The 23,307-nt window shown below is 47.1% G+C and overlaps 1 protein-coding gene across 8 annotated transcripts in view; it reads right to left on the minus strand.

The window, feature by feature from the left end:
* PC (pyruvate carboxylase) overlaps positions 1 to 19,861 on the minus strand; it is a 97,976-nt gene extending 78,115 nt beyond the window's left edge. For 4 of the 8 annotated variants that reach the window (XM_023535732.1, XM_011368945.2, XM_023535729.1 and 1 more), the window contains exons 1-4: positions 19,783 to 19,847; positions 18,262 to 18,481; positions 15,553 to 15,605; positions 15,247 to 15,283 (exon numbers count right to left, since the gene is read on the minus strand). The gene's annotated coding sequence lies outside the window, so the exon portion shown is untranslated. Of the gene's footprint in view, positions 1 to 15,246; positions 15,284 to 15,552; positions 15,606 to 18,261; positions 18,482 to 19,782 lie in introns of all 8 variants that reach the window. The other 4 variants (XM_023535733.1, XM_023535727.1, XM_023535730.1 and 1 more) reach the window with 3 other exon arrangements.
* Between the last annotated feature and the right edge of the window lie 3,446 nt (positions 19,862 to 23,307).

Below are 23,307 nucleotides of genomic sequence, written 5' to 3' on the forward strand. Positions count from 1 at the left end.
CAACAGACTGTTTCACTTTCTTATCATTTGTGTGTTCACGGAACTAGCACTTTTCATTTCCTTCAAGGACTTTTCCTTTGCATTCATGGCTCAGCTAACGTAGGCACGAGGGGGCCTAGCCTTTGGCCTGTCTCAGCTTCTGACGTGCCTTCCTCACTGAGCTTAATCTTTTCTAGCTTTTGATTTCAAGCGAGAGACGTGCGACTCTTCCATTTGAACACTCAGAGGCCATCATAGGGTTTTTAACTGGCCTAATTTCAATATTGTGTCTGAAGGTATAGGGAGGCTGGAGGAGAGGGAGAGAGCCAGGGGAATGGTCGGTCGGCAGAGCGGTCGGAACACACACAACATTTATCTAATAAGTTCACTGTCCTATATGGACGTGGTTTGTGGTGATTACAACAGTATCATCAAAGATCACTGATCACAGATCGCCATGACAAACGTAATAATGATGAAAAGGGGTGAAATATCATAAGAATTGTGATATGGATGTGACTCAGAGACATGAAGTGAGTAAATGCTGTTGGAAAAATGGCGCCACAGACTTGCTTCACGCATGGTTGACGCAAACCTTCAATTTGTAAAAAAATAAATAAATAAGAAGCAATTATTTGTGAAGCACAATAGAACAACATAAGCCTGTACTCCCTCAGAGCAGAGTAAAGCGGAAATGAACCTGATCTACCTGTCCTCGCCCCCAAGAGCTACCCGTAAGAAAAATCGAGTTGCCTTAATCCTTGTCACTGAGCAGTTAGAAGAACCAAAAAAACTCATCTAAGAAGTCGTAATCACATGGCTAGAAGAGCTAGCCGTGCCAGCGACCCCACTCCTGGTCTGCACCCCGGAGAAACCCTCGTTCATGTACACCAGGAGCCACGAACAACAATGTTCACGGCTGTGTTGTTCCCAAGAGCAAAACCATGGAAGCGGCCCGAAGGCTTCTTGGCAGGGAAAGGATAAAGACCCGGCAGTACATTCACAGGTTGGAAAGCTACATAGCGGTGAAGATGAACAGAGCTACACACATCCACACGGGTGATCCCAAGTGTCACGCTGAGCGAGTCCCAGACGTCTACAGTATGATTCCATGTCTATGGTGTTCAAAAGCAGGCAAAACTAAACAGGAAGTCATTTAGAGGTTGTTCATAGATGGTAAAACTGCCGAGAAAACCAAAAGAATGATTATCACGAAAGTCAGAACAGCTGTGGGGGCCAGGGGGGCACATAGGGGCTTGCACGGTCCTAGCCCTTATTCCTTCATCTGGGGAACGGGAACACAGACGTTCGCTTTATTATTTGGGGGATGTGTGCGTGTTTTAAAGGTCTTCTGCAAGTGTGATATATTTTGCAATAAACATATGGGAAGAAGAAAAAAAACTACGGAATGCCACACAGCTGTTAAAGAGTGAGGCGGACACCGGTCCCTTTACGGAAAGATCTCTAAGATACATCGACAAATGAAAAGGTCATGGAACAGAGAGAGGACATAGGAGGAAAAAAAAAAGAACAGAAATATACTTAGATTTGAAATGGACACATCGACTCTAAAAGGATAGAAAAGATAATCTAACGAGAGCTGACCTCGAGGGAGAGGAACTGGGTTGCAAGGGAGAGAAGAACAAAAGGAGATTTTTATACAATTAAATGTTCGGACCAGGTACAAGTGTTGTTTAGCTAAAACACACAGCTTTTTTTTTTTTTTTTAAGTCAAGCCATGATCCTTTGGGTTATCACTGGGAACCTGTTAAAAGTCTCTATTAGGTTTAAGTGCCGTGCCTCTAAGGAAGTCACTGGGTCACACCTGGGCTTCTTTTGCTTCATCAGCAACTTTTACCGACCTCAGTCTGCAAGGTGGAAGGCACCCCATCACCTCGTATGATTTCACGGCAATGGCAGATCTCCAGCCCCTCCAAGCCCTGAATCCCACAAAGACCCTGTGAAACTGTGAATAACAAATAAGAAATATATGTCTGATCTTTGTCCCAGGTTCCTGGCACAAGAGTTTTTAAAACCCTTGGAACTTTCTGAGTAATAGGGGTCAGAGGAGCGCCCTTTGTTATTCGTAAGGAGCCCCTTCCGATCACACCTGAGTGTCTGTGCTAATGTGCTGACTCCTGGGGTCACCTAGGGGGTCACCTAGATAGAGCTACAGAATGGGGACCAGCTGCCAGAGGGACCAACCTTGTGATTAGAGGGTTAGAATTTCAGCACCAGCCCTGGAGCCCAGGGAGGGGAGAGGGCCAATCCTGCCTATGTGATGCAACCTCCATAAATACCCTAAACATCAGGCTTCACAAAGCTTCCTGATCGGTGAATACATCGGGTGCAGGAAGGGTGACAGGCCCCAGTTCCAACGGGGACAGAGAAGGTCCCGTGCTTGGAATCCTTCCAGATCTCACCCCAAGTACCCCTTCATCTGGCTGTTCATTTGTATCCTTTATAATAAACCAGTAAACGTGTTTCTCTGAGTTCTGTGAGCCATTGTAGCAAATTATCAACCTAAGGAGGGGTTGTGGGAATCCCCTATTTATGGCTAGTCACTCAGAAATACAGGTGGCAATCTGAGACTTGTGACTGGCATCTGAAGAGGGGCAGTCTTGTGGGAATGAGCCCTCAACCTGGGGTCTGCACTAACTTAGGTGGTTAGTATCAGAAGAGAAATTGTAGGGTGCCCAGTTGGCGTAAAGGAATTTGTTGGTGCTGGGAAAAAACCACGTGTTTGGTGTCGGAACTGTTAGAGGTTAAAAAAAAAAAAAAAAACCACCATCAGAGACCCCGCTGGCTGGGACCCCATCAATGACTGGACTCTCGGGCTTACTCTGCTGGGCTGGCTGACCTGGGACAAAAACCTCAACGAGGAGGCAGCCGAAATATCCTTCTGGGGCCACGGATCTGCTAGGAATGGTCGTATTTGCCATCAGCACTGGAAATGCCCTTCATCAGCCCCGGAGTGGGGGCGGGGTGGGAGTGCGTGGCTCTTTAAGCCGTGTGTTCTCTCCAGCTGGAGAAGACAGCGGGAGGGGAAAGGAAAATGACTCAGTTGTAAAGACAAGAGAGAGACCAGCTACAGACTAGACTCAGACCTTAGAAGGTAACACACGCCATCCCCTAACCTGTGACTTCAGTGTACTTCCCCTGGAAAGTGCCCCACCTGTCTACTCTGACCAAATGCCATTCCAAAGTCCCAGCACATGAACCATGAAAACCACCTAGTTGGGAGGAAAACAGAGACCAGTAACAAATCCATATTTTGAGTACGCTTCGGAGGACCCGAAACGCCTCCCTCATCGTGCATGTAAAAATGTAAACAAAGAAACAGAACTTCTCAAATCTAACATCTACACATACATCGTTTTGCTCAGTGTTAAACAAAAAACATTCGCGGCCGGAATCTTTTCTGAAAGAGAGGGCTTTACTGAGCCACATGCCAGCGGGGAAAAAGGACCAGGCCCTGGGGCGTGCAGTCTGAAGCACCAGCAGCGGGCGAGGTGGGGAGGACGGAGGACGTACGCAGCCCTGGGGTTGAACTGACAGTAAATCTTTTATATCTTCTTTTATCCATTATGTTTTGGGGAAGAAAGATGTTGTTTTGAAAGAATTTACATTGGCCACAGATAAGGGGAGCCGGAGAAGGTGAACTGGGCAGTTCTGTAAGGAAGAAATATTTACTACTTTTGATTGGTTGTGGGCAACGCTCCTGAAAGTTCAGGCCTCAGCAGGTGGCGGTGGCATCCACCTCTTTTAGACAGCCTGGAACTCTGAGTCAGAACGACCACAGACGCTCAGGCACGTGAGCAGTCTTCTGTCAGTTGGCCCACAGCTATTAACCGGTGTGTGACTCTCTCGTCCTCTCACTCTCCACCCCACTGAAATTTAAGACACCCCAGAATTTTTCTCTTGTCATCCGAGTGAGTCCCCCACGCAGGCGGGCGGTTTCAGCTTCCACTTATGCAGCCCTGGAAGGAAAGCCCAGTGCCCAGAAGGGGGCTCGGCCGGGCTCACCAGGCAGACGTGCTAGTCTCTCCCAGAAACTGTCAGCAGGTCCTCTAAGATCAGGAGGAAATAGAAGGCCCCGCCCGAGGCAAGGGCTGGGGAAAATCAGCCCTGACTCTGCTCAACTTCTCTCCTCTCCTCTCCAGGAAAGTTCTCAGGAGTAACTGCTCTGGTCTCAAGCAAACTCAGTTTTCTCAGGAAATTCACAGCTGGACTTAGCAGCCCATCTCTAAAGGTGGCACCCCGGCCCGATTCCCTACTTCCACGCCCTCCACCTTCGCCCAGCCTCCGTCCTGGGTCAGCTACCTTGCGCTGTGTAAATGGGGCTCCTTTCCCAGCTTCGCATTTCAGGATGGAGGCAGAGTTGCAAATGAGAGCTCTCCAAGTCCTCTAGTTTCCTCTAATTTTCACTTCGCCCGTGACCGCTTTTCTCTGCAGCACGTTGCGTTTGCTTCTTCCCACCGCCACCCCTCCCTAGTCCATGCGCACATGCAGATGTCAACTGCGCCAGGCCTCTCCGAGCTAGTCCTGCCCCCCACCTCCTCACCCCCGCCCCAGGTCAGCCGGCTACTCTAGTTTTCAAAAGCGTATTCGCCTGTGGGTGGTCACCAACTCTGGCATCTCAGGAACTTCTCATGGTCTCAAATCTCAACCCTGCAGCCAGCGTCATGGAGTGAGTCTCCCCGGCCCTCTCGCTCACCATTCCCCAACAGCAGCCATTCTTTCAACGGGTTTCCTAAGCTCCGGGGGCCTGTGGGTTCTGCAGTGAACTAAGAAGCTGCAAATCTCCACCCTCGTGGACTGTCCATCGCCTTCCTCCCGCTGGCGAGGCTGCGGCATCACCCTTTACCCAATGCCCGGCTTCCCTCATCGCCATGATTTGCTCTATGTGCTACTGCCTGGGTGCCATCCCCTCCCTTCCACTAACCCAAATATGACACCTTGTTCAAGGGCCAGCTCTCCCCCACCTGACACGGGCCCCTCAGCTTGCAGGCCCTTGGACCCGTATGTTCTACTCTCCACGAGTCCACTTGTACCTGTTCTCCACCCACGCTGTTAACACAGCCACCGTTACATGTGTCCGCTGGGTGCGACTTTATGTGTTATTTCATTTAGTCCCCCCAACAACCCCCTGAGAAAGGCCTTATTGCCCCTATTTTATAGATGAGGAAATCAAGGCTCAAAGAGGCTAAGGAACTTGCCAGAAGTGACAGGGCTTGGAAAGGGCTAAGCTCGACTCCATCCCGACCCCGGGCTCCAGAGCCCCGCTCCTAGCCACCTCCCTGGTAATATTCTGCATTCCTTTTCACTTATTAGTATGTCACCTGGCACAGAACAAGCACCCAGTAAACGGCAGTTAGGACTGTTCCTGATTAACCAGTCTCTCCGACTGCAGGAAAAGCCACTGAGGGCAAGGGCCACATCGTCAGACCTCCTTACAGCATCCAGTAAAGAGTGACCAGCCACAGATGCTCTGGAAGTGCTTGAGAAAAGAACAATTTCTTGGAATACTGCACAGTAATAACTTTTGCCCTCCTTAAAGCATTCGGTCAATTGAGAAGACTCAGGATTAGATCATGGGGAATTTCTTCTGCCAAATATTAAAATTGCCATTTAAGAATATCAGAAGTAAAAAGGGATGGAAAGATGGCCCAGGTCAGCAAAAAACACAAAGGGCTGTTTTGCAACCAGCTGGAATGGGATAGTCATAAGCTGGAAAGGCTGAGGAAAACCTTTCGGGCTTACAGAAATGGCCTCCGGCAACACAGCAGAGGGGAGAGCCACAAATCCAAGTGACAACAAATGGCTCTACTGAGACAAGTTGCAAACGCCCATCAAAGACTTACTTAAGCAGGAAAGACTGAGAGTTTCAGGTTGGTCTTTTCAGCCATATGCACAGTGACACTGGGACATTATATTCTAGCATCCTGTGGAAAAGCGGGAAGAACCTGAGGCCAGGAATCAGGATTGCTGTTATTAAAAATTGGCTCTGCCTCTTACTGGTGGAGCTGGGTGAGTCACCAAACTCATTAGAACCACTGGTCCATCATTTATAAACACCGAAACCAGAATCTTAAACAGGGCCAGTAACTACAGTCCCATGAAATAAAACTATAGTGTTATATATATATGAACAAAAAAGGGGTTCTTTAATAAAACTAACAGGTTCAGTGATGGAAATTAACCTCACAGGATGATCTGATCATTAATTCCTACCTGGGCAGGTCATGGCGGGTAGTCACGCACCAGGCCTATAACCTCTTTAGTAAAAGGTTTATCTTTGCCTTAAACCAGCCCTGTCCATTGTTCTTGTGCATCTAGGCTAACACACCTTGGAAATGCCAAGATAATTCTCTTTTTCAGACCCCTTGGAGGCATAACCACCCTCAAAGGAGCACATGATCTTGTTAACTATCCTGTAATCCAATCCTCACCTTGCTTTCTGCCACCTTCATGTAATCTTCCCTCCTTAATTCCAAATGCATAAAAGAAACTGCAAACTGTCATTCTAGGAAGCATTTTTCTCAATCTGTTGAAATCTCACTTCCAGGCATATCCTCTATTTGTTGCAAATAAACTAATAAACTCTCATAAAAATTTTCTAAATTGACATTTAAATGTTCTTATGTCAACACACATATAAGGAATATTATCAATAGAACATTAGCAGTTGGCTCCAGGGTTAGAGATTAGACCCCAATATTTGCTGAACCTTGATGGCTGATGGGCAGGGAGAGGCTACCATTATTAGGTTTGGGCAGTTCTATTTCTCTTGAGGGAAATGTTGAATTCACCTTTGGCAGACAAAACTTTTTTTTCTTGTATTTTAATTCTATTCTGCTGTCCCCAAGCATTCGGTAAAATTTTGTGAAATATCCAGTAATATTTTTTAAAGCTGTATTTTGAGAAGTTATGAGACAGTTCTGTTCGTATGTTTAAGGCAAAATTGTATAAGGAGAGAAGCAACAGCCCTGAGATGGGGAGAAGTAGGTGACATGCAGAAGGAAAGAGTAGACAGACAGCTGGCCAAGGAAATAAGCAAATCTACCAAAAAAGTAGATTTCATTCATCTAACAAATATTTTTTTTGAGCCCATACGGTATTCCAGCCTTGATAGAACATATAAGAAGCATTCCTTAGGTAGTTCTAGAAATACGTAGGGAGAGGAACTTGGTAAAAGACAGACTTCCTTCAGGTCAAGTTTGAAAGAAGATTGAGTATTATTTAGAGACTAAATTGACATGATAACCCTGAAGATGGAAGCGATCAGAGCCACCTAAGATTCAAAGGCCAAATACAGTAGGTTTCATATGGCATTTAAGTTCATCCTGCTGTCTTCTGGCCTCCATGCTCCCAAAGAGAAATTTGCTCTTAATCTTATCAAGGATTGTTTTTATTTAATGAATTGCTTATCTCGCTGCTTTCAAGATTCTTTCTTTGATTATGATGTGCCTAGGTGTGGATCTCTTTGAGTTTAACCTATCTGGAGTTCACTAAACTTCTTGGGTACATAAATTATTTTCATCAACTTTGGGATGTTTTGGGCCATTATTTCTTCAAATATTTGTTCTGCTCCTTTCTATCCTCTCCTTTTAGGACTCTCATTATGTGTGTATTGATAGGCTTACTGGTGCTTTACAGGCATCTGAGACGCTGCTCATTTTCCTTCAGTCTTTTTTTTTCTCTTCTGTTCCTCAGACTGGATCATCTCAATGGACCTATCATCGAGTTTGCTGATTCTTTCTTCTGCCTGTTCAACTCCGATGTTGAGCCTCTCAACTCCAGAATTTCTCAACTCCAGAATAGTGACTTTTCAACTCCAGAATTTCTTTTTGATTCTTTTTTGGTAATTTCTATCATTTATTGATCCTCTCTATTTGATGAGGGACTGTTCTCATACTTTCCTTTAGTTCTTTAGATAAATTTTAAATAGCTGATTTAAAGTTTTGTCTATAAAGTCCAACATCTAGGCTTCCTCGTGCCATTCTTTGTTTCTTTGCATGCCTCAGAATTTTTTTTTTTGTTAAAATCAAGATTCAGCCTTTTTCTTGAATAAATGTTCCTTGGATTGTTGCAAGTCTTTGTTTAATTTCCAGAATTCCGAAAAAGTTGACTTTGACAATCTTTACGTTTTCTCATTTATTTTATGAAGGAACATCTTTTAAAAAGTCTTTATTCAACCATTCCCTAGGAATCTATATCTCATATGGCATTTAAAAGAGGTTTTTGGAAAAGGGGTAAAAGAAAAACTCTGATAGTTAAATATCCTATACCTGATGTTACTCCCCAAGTAGTTACAGACCTTCCCTCTTTACCCACGTGGGGCCGCATAAGCGTCAGACATCGGGGGAGAGGTCAAACGGCATTAATAATTTTCAACCAGGTCCCACTCACCACTCACAAGCTTCCTGAGGCCACATCCAGTGATCGGGACGGGAATGCAGTCCACATCTGTTTATCATCTAAGAGCCAAATCTCTAACAGGGATTTAATGGCAGTGGCCCCTCCAAAGAGATTGGTAGCTTTCTACTGGGAGGTGAGGGAGTGGCCAGGGTTCTCACCATTTCCAGGGTATAAACTAAAAAACTAGAAATGGAATGCATGGATTCCAGGTGCCAGAATTTCTTGGCAACCAAGACTAGCAGAAACCAAGAATTCTTAAGTACCAGACTCCCTTTCTCTTCATTTGAAAAAATGTAGTATATAGGGCAAAATGTCAGACAGACCTGGATTCAGAAGACAAACTCAAATTCTAGCACTGCTGGGTCACTGGCATGATTTTAGAACTAGTCCCTTGTCAGACCAAGCCTTGGAAGATACACAGACTCTAAATTCCACCTATTTTGTATTTTAATTTCACCTATTTTGTGGCCACAGTGCATAAGAAATGAGGCGTTAAATAGAGTAATTGAACCCAGTCATCTGGTACAAATCCCGGGTGGAGAAGTGCGGACTTCCATACGAAGAGAAGGATTAGGCAGTGTGATGTTTCAGCAGGGGCATATGGGCTTTGAGACCATCCCATTTGGGGGCAAAATAGTAATGAGTCGGGGATGGCCTAGCAATGAATCAGGGTCAGCCTAGCAGTTGGATTCAAGGGCCAGAACCTAGTTTATCCTGGCCGGGAATCTCTTGAATTATAAAGAAATGGTAACCAGTTGAGAAAGAAAAAAATGTTGCTTCGAAAATAATGTACTTTAGTTTGAGAGCATATAATTATTTCCTTATTAGGTAAGCTTCTTTAATTACAGGAAGATATAGCATTAAGAATAAAATGCCTAAGAAAATAAAAACAATAGTATTTCTAATTTTATGTTAAGAAAACTGTGGGTATCTGTTACATCATGTACTTTAATATTCAAGGGAATTTGATCTGTTCAGAGTAACAAGACAGTTTGAAGATTCCAATTAAAACATGTAACTAAGTAAGTGGTTTTGACTTGTGATTTTAAGTAGGAATTTTACTAAGTTAAAATCAGTATTGGCAAATGAAAAAATAAGTACGTGAAAAGATGCTCAACATCGACACCAGGAAAATTCTAATTGAAACCATGAGATACCACTACATGCCTTTTAGGATGACAAAAGTTAAAAAAACTGACCATACCCATTATAGGTGAGGATGTGGAGGCACTGGAACTCATATGCTGCTGGGAGGAATGGAAAATAGTATAGCTACTTTGGAAGATGCTTGGACGGTTTAAGTTAAACACACAACTCTCATACGATTTAGCCACTCCACTCCCACACATTTGCCCAAGAGAAAAGGAAATACATGTCCGTACAAAGACTTGTACCAAACATTCATAGCAGCCTTATTTAGAATCACCAAAATCAGGAAACAACTGAAATAACCAACAACAGGTTAATAAAACAAATTGTAGGATATCTACATAGTGGAATACTACTCAGCGATAAAAAGGTTAGGAACTATTGATACACACAACAAATCTGAAAATAACGATGCTGAAAGAAGCCAGACAAAAAAAGGATACATACTATGTGATTCCGCATACGTAAAATTCCAGAAAATGCAAACTATTCCATGGTAACAGAAAGCTGTTCAGTGGTTACTCAGCGATGGGGGAAGCAGAGAAGGGTGGGAGGAAGGGATTGCAAAGGGGCGTGAGGGCACTTTTGGGAGTGATGGATGTGTTCTATCCTCATTGTGGTTATGGTTCCACAAGTGTATACATATATCAAAACTTATATGTTATATACTTTAAATATGTGCAATTTATTATGGCAAAAAATACCTCGATAAACCTGTTTTTAAAAAAAACAAAACATAGTGGGGGGGAATGGCGTACATGACAGAGGCTTTGTTCATCCCTCTTGCAACCAAATCAAAGTTGTGACAGAAACATGGAGCAACCAACAAGGAAAGTCACCTGGGATCTAGATGAACAGAAGCCCTACAACTAAAGAGAGAAATAATTAATCACCCTGCAACGGCAGAAGGTAGGATGGGGGCTAGGAATGAGGCTGCCGGGTCCCCAGCAGCAAATGAGACAGAGACTTCGGCAGCAGCAGACGCCTCTTAAAAGGGCTGTGTCCACAAGCGGACTGTGGCAGTGCCGGACCTGCTGCTCTGAGCACAAAGGGCCAGAGGCTGGGGCTAAACTGCTGCTCTGAGCACGAGCACCAGGTCAGCTGCTGACCTGCTGCTCTGAGCACGAGCACCAGGTCAGCTGCTCAGGGGTCACTAGGGACTTATGGGGGACACTGAGTTGTTAGAGTGAGGGACAGAGACAAGGCTCTCTCCTGGGCAGAAGTGCCAGTGGTGTCCATTGTTCCTCTGTGGCGCCCTCCCCACTCCCAGTGTGTGGACGCAGCGCCGCCATAGCTGAGATGTCACCAAAGTGGATAACAGGTCCCTCCGCCCATAGAATTCTCTGAAACTCTGTCTCCCCCAACTCACGGCCCCACCCAATCCACATCCAGGTGTGTCCTCAGGGGGTGAGGTGCCCATTGCTGAGCAGGGCAAGACTCACTCACACTGGTGGCAGCTGGCTTTGGCTCTTGAGGCAACTATAAGCACAGCATCAATGGATTGCTTGTTGAATCTTAACAGGTGGCCCCAAAGGGCCAGAGGCTGGGGCTAAACTTGGTCTGCAGCTGAACCCCTCTCAGGACTGTGCCACCAAACACCTACTACACAAAGCCATGCTAATAAGACCAGGAGACTTAGGAGCTTTGCTTAGTACATAGAAACAGACGCATAGAAGCAGCCAAAATGGGAAGACAAAGAAGCAGAAACCATATGAAAGAACAGAACAGAGATCCAGGAATAATGGAGTCAAGCAATCTAACAAATGAAGAATTCAAAACACTGGTTATAAAGATGCTCAAAGAATTTAGGAGAAGCATAGATGAATTCAGTGAGAACTTTAACAAAAAGATTAAAAAAAAAAACCATAAAAATGGAAATGGAAATTATAAAAGGGAACCAGTTAGAAAGAAAGAACACATTATCTGAGATGAAGAGTATATTAAACGGAACAGAGTGGACAAAGAGAATCGAACCACCGATATAGAGGACGGGGAAGTCAAGAACACTCAATCATAATGGCAAGAAAAAAGAAGCCAAGACTATAATAATAATAATTTGAGGAGCCCGTGGGACACTATTAAATGTAAAAATAGCCGTGTCATAGGAGTACCGGGAGAAAAACAAGACATTGAAGAGCTATTTGAAGAAATAATGATGAAAAACTTCCCTCACCTGGTGAATGAAAGACATACAACCCCAGGAAGATCAGAGAGTCCTCAAAAAGCTCAGAGAATCTCAAGAAAGAAGAAATCAAAGAGGCCCACAACAAGACACATCATAATTAAAATGCCAACGGTTAAATACAAAGAGAGAATCTTAAAAGCAGAAAAGACAAAAGCAGTTAGTTACCTACAAGGGTGTACCCATAAGACTGGCAGCTGATTTCTCAAAAGAAACCATGCAGGACAGAAGTGCTTGGCACAAAATATTGGACATGATGAAAACCCAGGATCTACAACCAAGAGCTTTCCAGACAAAAATAAGCTAAAGGAATTTATCAACACCAAGACAGTATTACAGAAAATGTTGGAGGGACTTCTTTAAAAAGAAAAAACACGTATAAAAAACATGAATAAAGAATGGTAATAACTACATTCCTATCAACAAGTACCTCAAATGGAGAAGGATTAAGTGCTCCAAACAAAAGACAGAGTGGCTGAATGAACACAAAAACAAGACCCCTACCTATGCTGCCTACGAGAGACTCACTTCAGATTAAAAGGCACACACAGACTAAAAGGAAGGGGATGGAAAGAGATACCGCCTTGACGGACCTAGAGGGTATTGCGCTGAACGAAATGAAAGACAAATATCGCATGATTTCATGTACATGTAGAATCTAAAGAACAAAATAAACTACAACAACAAAAGCGGAAATAAACTCATAGATACAGAGAATATTTTGAGGGCTACTAGATGGGAGAAGGGTTGCGGGGGACAGCGAAATAAAGGCAAAAAGCTTAAGAGGTACAAATGGATAGTTGCAGAATAGACATGGAGATGTAGGGTGTAGCATGGGGAAGATGGTTATAATGTTGTAATAACTATACAAGGGAGAAGAGGGGGACTAGATTTAGTGGGGTGATTACTTTGCGAGTTATGTGGATCTCTGATCACTATGCTGTACAACTGAAACTGGTATATTATTGTATGCCAACTATAATTGAAAAAAACTCATTGAATTATACAATTAAATATGAGCAACTAATTATTATATTTCAATAAAGCCAGGAAAAAAAACATAAACAGTATAGAAATGTTTTAAGAAAATTTAAGAGTCAGCTTAATTTACTAGGTTTACAGGAATTATTTGAGTATTGGGAATGTTAGTTAATCAGACAATTGGAAGTATTAAAATAATTAAAGGAAATTCAGTGTAATTTATAAGCTCAGTTTAACTTTTCAAAGGACTTAAGTTTGCAAATGAGATCAAGTATTAAACCAAAGGAGTGATTGTTAAATTTTCTAGACTCATATGGAACAGAAAGATTTGTAGGCTACACCCAAAAGTTAAACTTGAAAGACTATTCCTTAAAGAAAGTACTAGATTTTTGAATTTGTAATTTTAACCAATTGAAAATCAGATTTTTTACAGCCAAAATAACTTCTGAATAATCTTTGCATTACACACAAACCCAGGGGTAGAAATGAGTTGTGGTATCAAAAACCTCACTCAGACAAGCCACTCACCAGTCACCTAAAATTCACCAAGTCACTCAGTCTCTCTGAACCTCAGTTTCCTCATCATAAGAGAGGAATGTTTTCCAGAATAAATAATACATTATTAATGACTTAATATTAGTAAATTTCTTGTTGATAAACAGTACATTAGCTAGTAAAAGCACTCACAGAAGCATACAGTGATGGGCAAATACAAGAGATTAGCGGCATATCACCCTGTAGTAACCGCAACCTTTCCCAGACCCTGAGCTGACTAGTGCAGACATGCGAAAGGTGACACACATATTCTCAGAGACAAGGCATGACTCAGCACAGCCAGATCACGGAATTTTCCCAGAGGCCTCAGCCACGGATGGATGTCGTTAGAAGAGGAGCTGCTACTCGTGGAGACTGGCCCCGTTCCACACACAGCTGGCGGAAATGTACTCAGAACAGCCTTGGATGCCCCAGTCCCTACCCCTTCTCTGGCCTACAGGCAAATCAGGATAAGGAGGTAAGGGACAGGAGCAATGAGGAGATGCTGGAATGACCTGGCTTATGCATTCTGGCATAATACTTTAAAAGAAAGAGCCCATATCCACCTCCCTCCAAGTTCATAAAGGAGACAGCAAAGGAGGAGGGCAGGGCAGCAACCTTCTGCAGTGTCTTAGCTGTAACTAAGCAAAGTCTGGGGACTCAGCAGGGACTTAGGGACTGGAGAGCCAAATGAGCTTTAACATATTACACGAGCTGGGAGAAGACAGCCCTTCTTGGCGACTAATTTTCCTTTCCAGTATAGTGATGGATTTTCCTTTCCAGTATAGTGATAAGACATGCAATAAAAGATGACACTCTTAAAAGGAGGCTGGGGTAGAGATCAGAATCTTGAATCCTGCTAACCAGCCTTGTCTGGGCCCCAATTTCTCAGCTCCATAGATAGGTGGTTTGGGGGCCTTCACCCAACTTCCCACCTCTCCTTGCAGGGATGTGAGTAAGAGCAAAAACATTCGACTCTATTAAAGCCACTGCTGGCCCAAGACCTAGGACAAGAGAGACTGTGGGAAAAGCTCAGACAGGGAAACAACTCCTGGGTCATGGAGGGACACTTGAGGAAAATCCCAAGAAATGGATGAAAACCCAAGAAAAATCCCTGTACAAAGGAATCCGCACTCTGAATACTGAACATGAGCTCTGGGGAAAGTTATCCTTGAGCCACGAAGTCCCCAGGGCACCTGGCTGTGAAGTGGGGAGAGCGGCAGGCCTGCCTTTGATGAAGGAATGAGCGTAAGCAGCGTCTGAAATGCGGGGAGAGTGCGGGGCACAGAGGACCATGGCTCGCTGGGACACTGGTGCAGACCAGCAGCAGGAGATGAGAATGGACTATCGGGGACCTCGGCCAGAGGGCCTTGGAATCTAGGCTGAGGGGACACACCCAGCTCAATGCAATGAGGGGAGACGTGAAAAGCAGCAGGTTATACGGGGCACTGCTGCCTGAGCCTTCTGTGGGAGGAAGGAGGGAAAAGTCCGCCTTCACCCTTTGTCATTGTGACTCCCAAAGATTGAGCATCATTGTCTAGAAACACGTCAAGTGTTTCTACAGCCATCTGACAAAGCCACAGCTACAGACTTCCCCAAGTCCCTCATCAGCCAGCACCTGCTCTCCACACTGACTCAAGGGGTCTTCTGAGAGGCGGCCCAGCCCTAGAGAGGTTTCCTCTGGTCCTAGGGGGGGTGGGGGGGGCGCCTCGCCACCCTCCGCATGACCAGTGTCCCAAGCCACACCCTTCCAGAAGAAGGACTTCCTGCTGAGACTGGTCAGCTGCCATCGGCCTTCATCAGAGAGCCAGATGTCACTTCCCTGTGAAAACCGAGAGAGACCGGGAACAGAAAACGACTGCTTCTATTTCCCAAAAGTCAGAGCTCGGCCCTTTGATTTACTGAGCTTGACGACGGACGTGCCCGGACTGCTAACACCGACGGCCGCTCCTGACGACCCGCATGCATCCCACTGACCCGGACTCAGGCGCGGGGCTTACCCTCCGTGTCTGTCAGTTCCCAGAGGGCAGGCGATACCTAAAGTAAAAGAAAAAGAAGTGTGACTCATTTCTCTAGGCACCTCCCAGAGGACCTAAGAGTGGTAAGAACACAGAACCCAGAGAACTGTGACTTTGTTGCCATCCCAGGGGAGTTGCGGGGGTGGGCGGGGGGAACAGGAGAGCACCGGGCGGAGAACAGTGCTACTCTGTGTCCAACTGCCCGGAACCCACAGTAACCACTCTGCCACCCACTCCTGTAACCACCCGAAGCCCGCTTCCTCATCTGAGATGGGAACGACCACACACCCGTCTCGTAGGGCTCCCGACGAGTTCACGCACACACAGCACTGGCGCCGCGCCTGGGACAGAGGACACGGACATTAGCTGACACGCTTAGTAAAAAGCTTTCTAGTAAAACTCTTTTCTGACACCCGCTACACAAGAACAAGACATTCTAGAAACATTTATTGTTTTATCTGAAGGGCTTTCTCGTCCAGTCCCAGGCCTGCTTTCTCCGCAGAGCTATTTCCCCGACGACTTCCTCAGGTCCTGTCCTGCAGAGTCCCCTCGCACATGTAAGAGCACACACCTCATGTTTAGACCCCATGGGGGGGGCCCAGTTGACGGTTTGTGACCACTCTGGGGAGTTTGCAGACCATTCGTTTTGGAAAGGCCACACCTGTCAGTCAGCTCCAGCCACCGGTCAGGAAAGAACAAAATGGAGACACAGGCCAGCAAACCATCAAAGGGCCTGAATCCATGTTCCAAGAAAACCAGATGGCTTAGTAGATTATGTCAAGGCTGAAAATAAATGTCTGGGGCATTCAAGTCAATAAAATATTTATTGGGCATATACCTTGCGTTAGGCACCATGCCAGGAGGCATAGGCTCTGCTCCCAGAGTATCAAAAAGCAAGTTGTCAGGGGCTAGCTAATGTAGGGTAAACACAGGATGGTACATGAGAGGGGCCCACACTAGGACTCTGAGCCCGACAGCCGGGGGCAGAGCCCAACCAGACTGTTTCCTAGCTGTGTGACTCTGGGGGAGTTAGTTCACCCATGGTTCCTCACCTGTACATGAGAAGCTAACGGTACCTTTGTTGTAGGGTTGTCGTGACAATCAAATAATGCATGGAAAGGGCTTAGCAAGGTTCCTGCCACCACACAGTAAGAGCTCAATAAAGTCTGGTTTTTATTATTAATAACAATAAATCACTACTTATCATTATTATTAAAAGAGAGAAGCCACGTCCAACTGAATAGATTTGTCAAGGCTTCATGTAGGAAAACCTGAAGAATTCTGACAGGAAGAGATAAGAGGAAAAGTCCTGCAGAGAACAAAATCACCAGGGACAAGAGCAGAAGAGGGACACTATGAAGTGAGTTTGGGGCAACGATGAATAGTCTCATATGAGGTCTAAGAAAAGGGTACCTGTGGGGTCACATGGAAGAAAAAGCCCAATGGGTGGGATCACACCTTCTCATTCGATACGTAAGAGGGAAAGGTTTATTCTTTGCGCCGTTTTCCCACCTCCCACTATCAGACTCTACTCCTTTGGAATTTTGGCCAAGTATCCACAGCTGAGACTAGAGGCAGCTAGGACAAGGAGGTGAAGGGACCGTCGGTCAGGCCTAGGTGAGGTTTCAGAGTGAGCAGGCAAGATGCCCACTTCTGCCAAAGATGTCTCCTGATGACAAACTAGCCCCCAAATAGCACACTTCCTGGATATGGGGAGCAGGCGCCCGTTCAGAGGAGGGTAAGATGCTGTTGGGAGGCGGCCACAGGCCGCGCTAACCCTCAGCAGAAATGTTTACCGGAGTGAGGGACCCAGGTCCTGTGGAAGAGCCCTGAGGAGTCTGGACAGTCTGGGCCTGCCCAGGCCTTCCTCCCAGACTCACTGGCATGCGACAATCATCCCTGCAGCCTCCAAATGCGACGCCCCTTCCTGGCTCCCCAACTTTCACCTTTGCCTCCTTGCCTCCTTCCAATTCGAGCCATCTTCTACTAATTCATTCAAAACATCTGTCAAGCACCTACTTGTTCTGGCACTGTGTTAGGGGTTGCGATGACACGGGAGAGGAACGCAGGGAACGGCAACTTGGAATGAGACCTGAACCTAAGTTCCAGCCCTGCCATGGTCTTGGAGCCTCCGGGAACAGTGCTGGGAGGACAGGCACCTAGCGCAGCACCCAGGAAACTGGGGTGACTGGAAGTGAGACAAGGAGAAAGCAAAGAGCAGGATAAAAGGGCACGTGGCCTGCATTGGCACATCGAAGGCAGGAGGGAGCCACTGAGGCTGCCAGGGCAAACCTCCCTGAGGGGTGAGCCTAGAGGTGAGAACTGGCACAGACAGGGTCATTGAGCTGGAGCAGGCTTCAGTAGAGAGAGATAAGGTACAGAGGGGAATGTGGGGTAAATTGTGGAAACTTTGGATGACAGCCTCATTCAACAAATCCGTGTTGAGCAACTATAGTGAACAAAGCTCCTTCCGGCAGGGCAGGGCAGCCACGAAGAAACACAGGATGCCTCACGAGTAGCTTACTAGAACACAGACAGACACGATCTGTAGCTCAGGCCTGCTGCTGGGCCCTTGGAGCCCAACCAAGCGCCCTGGCGCCTTTGGCTCCAACCTCACTTCTGCCTTACGAGCACCTTAGCAAGTGGCCTCACCTTAGCAAGTGGCCCCGTCTTCTTACACCTCCTGTGGAGGCCTCTTCGCAGTGATCAGGCAAACTTCTCACACTCAACTGGGAAGTGCTATTCCCCCCACCCCAGCCCCATTTCCATTCCCATTCTCCTCCCACCTTCCTCAGCCTTCCACCTGCAGGTTCTAGTTGCTTAAAGTTCACCTCTCCTCCATAAGAAAACCTCGGATACTCAAATCCAATCACTGCCAGCTCCAGCAGAACTAAGAGGCTCAGATTCACCCCATCCACAGAGCCTTCCCCAAACCATCCCCATCCAGCCCCCAGCCAGTCCATTTCTCCTCTCCCTGGCCCTAGTATGTGGTTTAACCTGATTTACGGGCCCCTACTGAACTTCCTCTTCCACGTCCTCCTTGTCCTCTTTGGGGCCATCCGTACTTCACCCACTTGGGCTCTCTACAAACATCTGTGACATGCCGACTTGCTGCTTAAGTTCTATTTCTTCTTCTTTCCCCCGGTCAGTTTGTCGGCAGTTCTAGGACAAGGATTATTCTCATCTCCCTTGTCTTCTCAGCGCCCAATCTAAGGATCTGAACATGATAGGTTTGCAAAAGAAGGTGATTAAGTGTTCAAGAGTTAAGTTGGAGAGCGGGCAGACAGAAAAGCTGGAGCTCTAATAGAAAGGTTGAGCACATCCACCTCCGGGACAATTATTTGCATCACAGGCAGGAGAAGGGTGACATGGGGAATGCCAGGGGTGCTGATAGAGGGTAAGGGAGCAACAGAGAAGGCAAAGACTTCCTGGTAGACTCTGGGAGCTCGAGGTGTAATCTGGCCAATATTGGCACCTCTTTGAGCCTTGGTTTTCTCAGCTGCAGAATGGGGACAATGAGCCCTGACCTAGTTTCTCACAGCATGAACATTCAGATTTTTAAGAATTTCAAAGCTGTCGGGGATGTAAAGACCTGGCTTAACCCCAGTGTTTGTGAAAAAAAGAGTTCACCAGACTGAGACAACTCACTCGAAGTACATAAAGCAAGTCGCGCTGGGAGGAACCTGCATGGCAGGTCCTGGAAACCAAGGTGTCTGACTCCTCCTACCCAGGAGGGTCCTTCTCGGACCACCCGCTGCTCCTCACTGGCCCTAGCCCAGTGCCCTTTGTAAACTGCTACACGCTGTGTAAATAACGGGCTGAGCCCAGCTCCACCTCCTCCTAACTTAACAGCCTTGGGAGAATCACTGCTTCTGGGCACCTCAAGCTTCTTCACCGCAAACTAAGTGGAGCCGAGAATACCCCAGCGAGTAACCAGGAGCGTCCTGTCGAGGTTCTCGGAACACGGAAAACCCTCGCCTTTCACACCACGGCCTTCTTCGGAACTGAGAAACTTCCAGTAAGAAGAGGAAAAACTTGGGCTCCCGATTTTGACACATCTGGGTTCGAACCCTCGGGGACCTGGAGCAAGGCACTTTAGGGCTCCTGCGTCAGTTTCTCCATCTGCAAAATGGGCTCGAGAGCAGGAATTGGGCCGCCGGCGGCCGCCCGGGGCGCGGAATAGACAAGGCCCGGCAGCGCCCGCGCGGGAAGAATGCTCGCAGGGCAGCCAGCGCGGGGCGCAGCGGCGTGGGGGGTCTCCAGAGCGAAGGAGCGGGGGCACCGGCCCGCGCCGGGCCGTCCCCGGCGGGCGGGGGACGGGGGAGGGGAGGGAAGGGGCGGTGCAAGTCGCGTCGCGCACCTCCCGCTGCTGTCTCCTCCAGCCGTCACTCGTGGAGCTCACGCCGCCTTGGCGCGCGCGACCCTTACATAAGCGTCCTCCACGGTGGCGCCGGCGCACGCCCACCTGCTCCGACCCGCCGAGTGAAGAGGAAAGTGCGCAGCGCCACGGGTACTCACCTCCTCGCCGCCGCCGCCAGTCGTCGCCACCGCCTCTACCGACGCTACCTCTACTGACAGGGAACAGCTGCGGTCTCCGCGCAACCAAACTTGCTGCAGTCCCGGCCCCGCCTTAAGACTTCCTATTGGTTCAGTCAGCCCAACCCCTCCTGTTATTGGACAATAGCCTCCGTCACTCACCACTCCCCCGCTCAGGACTCCTCCCCACGCCGGTCTGCCCATCACGTTTAAGCCTTGGCGCCTCACGTCAGCCCCGCCCCTCGCGTTCCCGGCGGGCCCCTGGATTGGTGGCAAGGCCAGAAGAGCCCGCCCCTGGCGCACCACCGCCTCCTCCCTTGTCTACAGAGCCCCACGTGGGCCGCAGGGCCGCAGCCACTGCCCGCAATAGGCGGAAGTGGCCGGGCTCCGATATGCTATGATTGGTTGTCGGCGGGGGTGGGGACGTGCGATTCATTCACCCGAGTAGCACGTGTCTCCCAAAGCCGCAAGCATAACAGATCGCCCCTGGCCTCAAGGATCCGGGCTGCACAAAAATACTTGCAAATGGATGAAGAAGAGGTTGGAGGAAAAGGGTTTGCGAAGGGCAGGATGAAGGAGATGGCGCTTGTGCCACACGGTTTACGTGATTGTGTCCTTTAACAGCTGGGGGGAAGGGGGCGATGGGCAGGAGTCTGCCTCTATGTGACCTTGGACAAAGCAGCCTTACCTCTCTGAGCCTCAGTTTCCTACTCTACAAGTTGAGGCCACTCGGGACCTAGAGGGTTTCGAAAGCTTGGTTGAATGGAAAGTTTCATAAGCTGGGCTCTGTGCCAACCAGGGGATAGGGGAGTGACCAAAACAAACCAAAATCTCTGCCTTCCAATGAGAGACGACAGATGATAAACAAAATATACTGCACATCAGATGGTAATAAGGACACGGAGAAAAAAATAACCTGCTTCCAGACAGCTGGGAGGATCAAAGACTATGAGAACATCTTGTTAACTAAAAATTTCTTATTGAGCATGGGGAGATATTGCAACTCCATGCTCTTCTCTGACTATGTTGTGTCTGCTGTTTGTCTCTCCAACTCCTTGTCCTTCCTTCCACCTATCTGGCTGAACTCCAACCTTGGTCAGTCCAACATAGCTATTTTAGTAGCAGAAAAAGGATTAAAATCCCAATTCTCCAGATTCACATATTCATTTGATTAACAAACACCTCTTGCACACCTGCTATGGGCCTGCTGCTATGCCCGGACACAGTGGTGAAGAACACACAGCTCCTACCATCATGCCATAGACCTCATATTCTGTTAGATGTTCAAGTCCGAGGATTCTTCTACCTCACAACTTTAAGCAGGCAAGAGTTAAAGCTGTGTGACCTTGGGCAGGTCCCCTCCCTCTCTTGGCCAAATTTCCTCATAAAAGAACTTAGATTTTATAGACATTAAGTCTGTTATTTACTTGTCCCTATTAGTCTTCTAGCGAGTGCCTACATTGTGACTTAAACACTTCCTGCCTGTGTTTTCTCTCCTCTGCTGTGTACTGGTATGACATGGGTCCCTGTGTCCCTCAGAACTGCTCGAGAACTGGCCGTGCCACAAGGGCTATGACGTGTTGGGTCAGTCCTGGCTGGTCCCCGTGAACTGGGTCTGGAGCAGTGGACAGGTGGCTGGCTCCACACAGGTTCAGGTGGCTCCCACGTCAACACCACCAGGTGGGGATCTGAACAAAGAAGCTAACTTCTTTGAATAAGGAAGTATTTTAAAAAGTTAGCTCAGGCACACAAATTATCTAGTTCATGTTAAATTAGGAACCAAGACACCTCTCCATCCAGGCCTCCTCTACCTCTAGGCTGAGTTCCCTAGGAGGACAAAGTCGAAAGGGGTATTCCATCCCAGACAGAGGAACCTGCCTGGGCAAAAGCCTGGGGGTGGAGAGGTCTCACATGGCTAGAAAAAGCACTTCTCAGTGTGGGCTTCTGTACCACTAGTGACAGAATCTCTTTGGTCCGAGTGCTAGTGAGAAGCACAGGTTCCTGAGCGCTTGGTTCTTATGCATAGTAACTACCGACTCAGAGATCTTAGAATCACCATTTCTGAAGAATGGGATCCCCTGCATTGCATTGCTCACTTTAGAAGCTCTTCAAATGGTTCTAATGTGGGTCAATATTGAGACCCTTTGAGAGGCCTAGAGAAGTTAGTATCTAGAGTTCCCTCTGGGGCTCTTTAAAAACAAAACAAATTCCTAGACTCCCAACTCCTATCAATTCTAATTCAGTAAGTCTGGGGTGGGGCCCAGGAATCTTTTTTATCTATCTATCTATCTATCTATCTATCTATCTATCTATCTATCATAAGTCCCAACAAATTCTTGGGATCTTGGAAAACTTGGCTGAATTCCTAGGAGGATGCAGGAGAAGATGAGGCTGGATAGATAGGCTGAGACCAGCCTATGGAGAGCTGGCCAGGAGTCTAGCTCTGAACTAGTTCCCCTAAATTATACTGTATTAGAAGAGCTACTCAGGCAAAGAGATAGAACTATCAGCTCGAACATACACAAACAACTTAATTCTAGTAGTTTTAACCATTAGATTTATAGTTCTGTGTGATCAACCTGTAGGGAATGTGAAGACCCAGGCCCTACCCACGGTGGGTGGAACACACATTTGTTGAGGACCATTTGCTGGCCTGACTCGGCCGGGCTGGATTCAAGGCACACTACTCACTGCGTGTCCTTTGGCAAGTTGCTTCACTTCTCTGAGCTTCTGTTAAATCATCTGAAAAATGGGGCTAAGCTCCTGAGTGGCATGAGGGCGAAATGCAATCATAGAGGTAAGGCACCTAGAGCAGAGGGCACACCCCACCCCTATTGACTCCCAAATTTAGTCAATTCCTCTTCCTGGCTCTGGAACCCCCAGAGAGTGGGCTTCAGTCTGTCTTTCCAGATTCTTCCCCTACCCAAGGGCAACCCTGTGTGTTCCCAGTCTCTAGTTACCCACAGGATCCTACCCTCATTCTACCATACCTGTTCTTCCTGCCCTTGAGGCTGATCTCCAACACCGCTCTCTCCAGGGAGGCTACCCGGATTCTCCCACCCCCAAGCCAGATGTGGTTTCCCATTCTCTGCTGTGCACCCTCAGCACCGATGTCTGTTTTAAGGCAACTTCCTTTATGTAAGTGAGAATTCCTCCTTTTCTGGGGATGGAGAGTCTACTCAGCTCCCCTGGGCCTCACTCCTAGGCATCATCCAAACAAGGTCTTAACATGAAGCATGTAGATGTGGATTAATTTCAATGACTCACTAATAAGAAGGTATATCTAGGCAGCCTGCCCCAGTTTGCAGCCTCCCATAGATCTAAGGGTCACTACAGCCTTAAATGGCACCGGCCATATGTCTCAGAACCACCTTAGGAAAGGGATACTGTGTGTTTCATTCATTTTAAGGCACACATTTATTTTTCTCACATTTTAACCCCTCTAAAATGACACTGCGTCTTCCAATGAATGGGCAGTGGGTATTCTTTCTTAACTGTGTATAAAAT

This window comes from Pteropus vampyrus, unplaced genomic scaffold (genome assembly GCF_000151845.1).
Source record: "Pteropus vampyrus isolate Shadow unplaced genomic scaffold, Pvam_2.0 Scaffold144, whole genome shotgun sequence".
Classification (NCBI taxonomy): Eukaryota; Metazoa; Chordata; class Mammalia; order Chiroptera; family Pteropodidae; genus Pteropus; species Pteropus vampyrus.